Source organism: Apium graveolens, chromosome 11 (assembly GCF_009905375.1).
Source record: "Apium graveolens cultivar Ventura chromosome 11, ASM990537v1, whole genome shotgun sequence".
Lineage (NCBI taxonomy): Eukaryota > Viridiplantae > Streptophyta > Magnoliopsida > Apiales > Apiaceae > Apium > Apium graveolens.
Window position 1 is genome coordinate 9,146,044 of NC_133657.1, and position 7,269 is coordinate 9,153,312.

General features: G+C 35.3%; 1 long non-coding RNA gene across 1 annotated transcript; it reads right to left on the reverse strand.

Moving 5' to 3' along the window:
- Positions 1-3,777: 3,777 nt before the first annotated feature.
- On the reverse strand, positions 3,778-6,468 carry LOC141698108 (uncharacterized). Its single transcript, XR_012564947.1, has 3 exons — positions 6,271-6,468; positions 5,190-5,382; positions 3,778-4,357 (listed from the first exon to the last, which is right to left on the reverse strand). It is a non-coding gene; the product is annotated as an uncharacterized LOC141698108 (long non-coding RNA).
- Positions 6,469-7,269: the final 801 nt, after the last annotated feature.

A 7,269-nucleotide genomic window follows, 5' to 3' on the forward strand; every position in this document is an offset into this window, starting at 1 on the left:
GACTTGGTGGCAGGTGCCACATTCCTAGCTTTAGGAGGGATCACAATCTTTGATCTACTAGTGTTCTTATAAGCATGCTTATCATGATTATGAGATGTACTATGTGAGTATATGGAATCAAGATAAGTGTTCATGAAAGAAACTACAAATGGCATGCAAACAGGGTTATTATCCTTAGAAGATTTTGGCATGTTATGCATGTTATGCACATAAGCATTCTTAGCATTGTCTACTTTAACATTTCTACAAGTATGAGAAAGGTGACCAGCAGAACCACATTTATTACATAACTTCCTAGGGCCATTAGCTCATATGCTGCCAATTCTATTCATGCTTCTTTTAGTCTTGGAAGTAAAACCTAGTCCAGCATAATAGAGAAATTTTTTGCAACTTAATGACTTCAAAAGTCTTCTTTCTACATTTTGTTACTTGAACAGTCTTAATTGAACTACTACCAAATTGACTTATTTTATGACTATTATTTACAAACATGTTGCATAGAAATCCCTAAGCTCTTATAACATTTGAGCTATCTAGAAAAGTTAATAAGACATTTGCATTGAAACCTATCACTAATCCAAATGGTAGAATTCATTTTTCCATGTAAAGTGACATTGTCACTTGAGTAGCCTTGTTATGATGGAGTAGACATGTCATGTGCCTAACATTAAATATAAAAATACGACTGGTGGTGATGATTTTTTAGTGAAGGCTTTAAATGTTGGAATAGATTAGGGACAATCGGAGTTCATGTAAGCAAACACATGAGTTCGCATAATAGTGCAACGGCCGCTATGAAACTGTTCAAAAAATAAAAGGGAAGCATTGCTAGTATTTTATAAAAGCAAACAGAAGAAGTTGTGAGTGCATATCGTAAGCTATTAAAGGCATCAATAGTTGTCCGAGTTGTTGAAGCATTGTGAATAGGCGAACTCGAAAGAGGAAGTGATATCAATTAAGAACGTGGTTTAGGTAGACAATGTGACACTCATTGGGGTTCTCATTTTAAAAGAATATGGAATGTGCTTGATTTATATTCCATAATATTTGAGTCACTTGATGCTATTGCAGAAGTTTCTAATACAATTGACTTCAACATGGCACAATCTATCACCCACTAGTTGTTGTTATTTGATTTTGTGTTTATCGCATACTTGATGGTTGCTATATTTGGGATAACAAATGAGCTGAATGTGGCACTGTAAATGGATGATCAGGACATTATAAATGTTATGACCGTGATTGACAAAACTAAGACTAGTTTACAAAAGATGTGAGAAGAAGGATGAAATTTTCATATGGACAAAGTCACTTTTGTTCTGGTCAAATATGGAGTTGAAGTTTCAAACACAAAGCCAAATTACGTTGTCCCGGGAAGAAAGATGGTTAGAGGTAAGAGCCCACAAAAAACAAATTTTCATCATTTTTTAGTTGAAGTTTTTCTATGTGTCATTGATCTGCACTTGCAAGAACTTGAAAATCGGTGAGGTAAGTAAGGAATTATTGATGTGCATGTCTTTCTTTAATACTTCAATTCGATTTGCTGCTTTTGATAAAAGTAAATTAACCCGACTTGCCGAAATTTATCCAATTGGATTTTCAAGTACTGAATTGTTATTCTTTGAGCATTCTCTTAAAAGTTTTAATGTTTATATCAGAGATGATAAAAGGTTTTGAGATTATAAAAAATCTTGCTAATCTTTTGATTAAACTTGTTGAGACATTAAAGTCTATGACTCATGAAAGTGTGTATTTATTTTTAAGTTCATGTTGATTCTTTATACAACTTGACTAGCTTATCCAAAGAATACTTTTCATTGATCGGAAGTAAATGTGCAGATTTCGTTAATCTATTAATACTCATCCCAAATAACATCATGATTCGATTTGGTCTTTGGTAATCCCACTATAAAATCCATTGCAATTTCTTCCCATTTCCACTGTGGTATCTCTAAGGGATGTAATAATCCACTTGACCTTTAATGTTCTACCTTTACTATTTAGAAAGTGTGACATTTACTAACCCAACCACCTATTCCTTTTTTTCATTCCTGGCCACCAAAAGTTCTTCCTCGGATCTCGGTACATTTTAGTGCTTCTAGGGTGAATAGAAAACTTGGAGTTATGGCTTCTCGCAAAATTTCATTCTTCAGCTCAGTCGCATTGGGAATCCATATTTTCGAGGAAAACCTAAACATACATTTGACATCCCTTTTTGAGTACCAATTTCTTCTCCAGTCAAACTGTCCAATCCTTGATTCATGACCTCTTCTTGGCATTTCTTGATTCCTTCCATCAATTCTGACTAAAAAGTGATCTCATACAATTGCTCCTTATTACCTCCTGGTACTCGAACTTCAATTTCTAACTTCTCCAATTCCCTTTCTAATTCTTCAGCAATCCTGATCGCATTCAATCTTTCCTTTCTGCTCAAGGCATCGATCACTATATTGGTTTTGCCTGGGTGGTAATTAATAGAACAATCGTAGTCCGTAATCAATTCTAACCAAAATTATTACTTTAAAACTTAGAATACAGTTGCTGCTTTCTCAACCTTCTTAGGGAAATCTCCAGGTGTTCGGCCTGGTCTTCCTTAGTCCTTGAATAGATGAGGATGTTATCAATAAGTACAATTACACTTATACAAGTACTTCTTATACACTCTGTTCATTAAATTTCTGATAATTGATACATAATCTAATACTTTCATCCTTCTTCTCCATAAGCAACACCGGGGCAACCCACAGGTATACATCGGGTCTGATCACTCCCTTATCCAACAATTCTTGGAGTTGCTGAACTAATCCCTTCTTTCCTAATGGGGATTTATAGTATGGAGCTCTTGACTATGGTTCGTCTATGGGTACTAAATCAATAGAAAACTCAATCTCACGATCTGGTGGCAATCCTGGTAACTCGTCTGAAAAGATGTTCGGAAATTCCCTGGCAATTGGAATCTTGTCTAGGTTAAGTGCTTCTTTCTCAGTGTCTACTATGTGGCTAAGTAAGCCTCACATCCTTGTCTAAACAGTTTCTTTACCTTCAATATCAAGAGAAAATCTTTCTCCTGCCTTTGTCCTTGATAATTTACCCTGATGTTATCCTATGTAAACATCATAACCTTCTTTTCCTTACAGTTAATGTTTGCCTTATATTGGGACAACCAATCCATTCCTCTAAGGGCGATTCCTACCACCTGCAAGTGACTCATCCATCACTGAATTAATTTTTATAAGGCTGCAATCTTCCCATTGAATCTTGAATCCTCCCTGCTGCCATTATTCTGAAATGGCAATCTGATATAGAACTTTATTCCTACTGACATTTAACTTTTATTTACTTCCAATAAATAGGACTGTCTAACTACAGAGGTTACTATTGAATTCATTGTCATGGAATATCTAGTGGAATTTCAAAATCAAGGAATCAATTGCATAGGAAGGAAAGGTGAAGATGATATATAAATATGACTGAGAGCAACCATAGAAGTACATAAGATGGCCAATCTTAGTACCATACAGTTTATAACGCATAATTCGGTGGCGTCCCACCAGACCCTTTGTCACACAGACAAATAGTCAAATCATATACATTGTCCGCCCCAATCAATTGATAGAATTACTGAGGTAAGAAACAAGGTTGAAATAGAAAATTTATAGGTAGGGAGGAGAATATGGATCATGATGAATCGACACAACCTTTAGTTGTTTACTTCGAGTTTTGACTTTCTTACAGAAAAACAAGCAACTTATTAGATAGTAAACAATTACTCTGGGAACAAAATGCATCTCAAGAAATGCGTTTAAGGGTTCAAGATATGAACAACAGTAATATTCCACATACACTACAAGACTTGGATGTCATAGCAGCCACCGAGTACTATCATACGATCTGAACTCACCGAGGTTACGCTTTTGAAACCCTCGACTGAATTCTTAGACTCGCTCCTCTATAAGAGTTGCTGACTCACACCTTTATATAAACTTTCCTACACTCTTTCGACTCTACTCCTAACCTAAATCAGGGACTTAAACCTGTAGCTCTGATACCAACCTGTGATGGCTTAAACCCGGGGTCGGGAGTTGACATCACCAACAACAATATGAACAAACATAATATAATCCAATTCAATATTAGTACATAAACACGACCCCTTTCTTCCAAAAATCTTTGCCAGGTTTAAGTAGATTTAGGCTACAACTATTACAGAACCAAACTTATTTAAAAAATCTAAAACACTAACTTAATACAGCAACTCAACAGACCACATCTGGTCTGACATGACTACCTTAGAGGTGCCTGGTACGGAAGGAACTGGAACTCTGCCCTGACTACAATGGAAAGGTCTTCTAGGCATCTGCAATGAAGATATATACAAAACATTTTGCAAGGGTGAGTAATCAATTGCTCAGCAGTACCACTATATGAATAACAAGTAAAACAGTTTATGATAGACAATTATAGGAACGGAAATCATAACTCGTTTACGAAAAACAAGTAAAATAGGTATAAGCTGGATATCAACAACTAGCATGCTCTGTAAAATAATAACATCAGTCGTGTGCTGTGCAATTACCAGAGTCCAACTTTAGCATGCTATTTTCGTTTTCAAATCATCTGTTCCATTACAGGAACCACAAAACCATTTGTCCCGTTACAGGGACCCGAAATCATTTGTTACGTTACGGGAACCACCAAATATCGCTCATATACATTTGGATGATCAATGATGAGACAGCTGACCATGCTATCATCATCGGACGCCTCCATCTGCCATCCCATAAAATTTGTCCCGGAACTCAGAGACTAGCTAGGTCTCTGTCACGCTGGACTAAGTGGTTTAAATAGGGTGTGCAACCAACTTAGCCTCTTACGCCATCTTCCTGGCTGTTACGGCCCTTGCGCACGCTCATCCAATTATCTGATCTATTTTATCCAGTTTTCAAACCACTTATACCTATCTCTTTTTAAAACAGTTCTATCACAGCACACTTTCCAAAACCTTTCCAATTTATTCACAATTTAGAGATAGGCATTTTCAGAAGTTCCTTTTCCAAAAACATAAGTTAACAAAACATTTTTAAACACAGGGGATACATAACTTAAAACGTTTTGTTCTGGTACGAAATTTAAATCAACCTTTATTCATATATTATTGAACCATAAAATATATGGTCAGGGGTACTTGCCTTGCAGAGCTTTACAACTATTATTGATTGGCCTTGGACCGACTTGAACGCTCAGGCTTTGTCGCCTAACTATTAGATTATCCTGGATCTGACTTCAACACTCAGGCCTTCGATTGGAACCTTGCTGAGCTTATCGAATGATCACTAGGCTATCTTTAGTCCAACGTCAATTCTCGGGTCTTTCGACTAGGACCTACAAAGTCAAAATACCCTATGTTAGACGATCAACTGTGCTTGACATATCCTCGCTATCAATTCTACCCGAATGATATCACATCCCGACTTGAAATTATATGTACTATTATAATACACTGAACAATTAGGGTCCACGTGCTCAAAACTGGGTTTGATAATCTTTTTCGGAAAAAAACATATACCCATCGTTTCGTAAAATAGTGTTGTCAACTATTTTACAAAATATTTATCATGACTCGCAAGTAAGTTCTGCAAAATACTTATAAATATATAGTTGTATACGTTCGACTAGTAATCTTGATAATCACTGGATATGTCCCCGTATTTTCGAATTTAATATTTCTCGAAAATCGGGCAACAACTCCTCTGATTATCGGCATGCCCGTCGAAATATAATCGATGTCATAATCCCAACCAAATCAATCAAGCAATCATTCCAAGTCACAATATTACTAACTAAATATTTTTCGTTTCGAAAATAATTTTGTGAACTATTTTATAAATGTAGGATTCAGAATTAATCATCACCGTCCACCGTCGGCTCGCCGAGGCTCATCGCCGACGATGACAAAATTCGCGGGTACCCGATTAATTCGGGTTTCTAACACGAATTCCACCAATTATCTTTTATAATTTCCCGCATGAAATCCATCTATATCACGAAATTAATCAAATAATTTCTCTGCAAAAAATAAAAATTTAAATTAATAATCACATAACTAGAAATACCATACACAGCTGAAACATCAACATCTTGACACAACCACACGCGCCATGCGCCACTACACTCACACACACTTACACACGCACATAGAAAACGCATACACACAGACGCAATAACACAGCGTACAAACAGGGAGAAAATACTATAGCGACCGGAAAGTACCAAGGTACGGCGGGAAATTGTCGGAACAAGTTCGACTAAACCGGGGAATAGGGGAGAGAATCCGGGAAACAGTGGGGGAAGAGGGTATCGAGGGAGATGGAACAGAGAGAAAATAGAGAAAATAACAGAGATAGAAGATAAGAGAGAGCGAGACTAGAGATCGAGAGGTGGAGAGGGGAGGTGAGATACAGGGTTGAGTCTATATATGTGTTTATATGTTCTTTTTAACCAAACTGTAGCCAACACGTAGCAATATAAGAGCTAAAAATCAACCGCGTGTCCTGAATTCCCAATTGCAGACCTGATCTGTCCTGAAATTTATAATTTATCGAACAAAGATGCGTGCAAATAAAATTCGAACAATTACCAAAATAATTCTAAAATTCTCGTAATATTTGAAAACTAATAAAATAAATTTTCCATAATTTTTAAACCATTTTTGAATCGCAACTCACACCCGCATTTAACGAACAAACGTGCCGGTGGATTTAATCGGAAAAATTTTCGAAATAATTTTAAAATTCTCGAAATATTCCAAACTTAATAAAATATGGGTTTCATAATTTTTGAAGCATTTTGGAATTAAATGTTAATTTACACATAAACGTAATCAGAAAATCATTTAGGGCTAAACAATTACTGAAATATTGATTTCTAATTTTTTATAAAATCCCAAAAATAATTATTGAAATTATAAAATCATAAAAAAAAATTAGAGATAATCCAACTATTTATGAAAATAAATCTTCAATAAAACCACTTTTAAAAGAGAAACAAAAATAATATGACTCAATAATTAATGATACAAATAATCCCTATACACCAATAATCACACATATAAATAATAATAAGACAACACACAGCTGGCAGAACCAATACACATATTTTGTTTACTTAATTATCCAATAATTACGTATTTAAATAATATAAAAATATGTGAGTCGTTATAATATTATCTATGTATATAAAAATATGAAAACTTGTCAAGGACAATCGTAA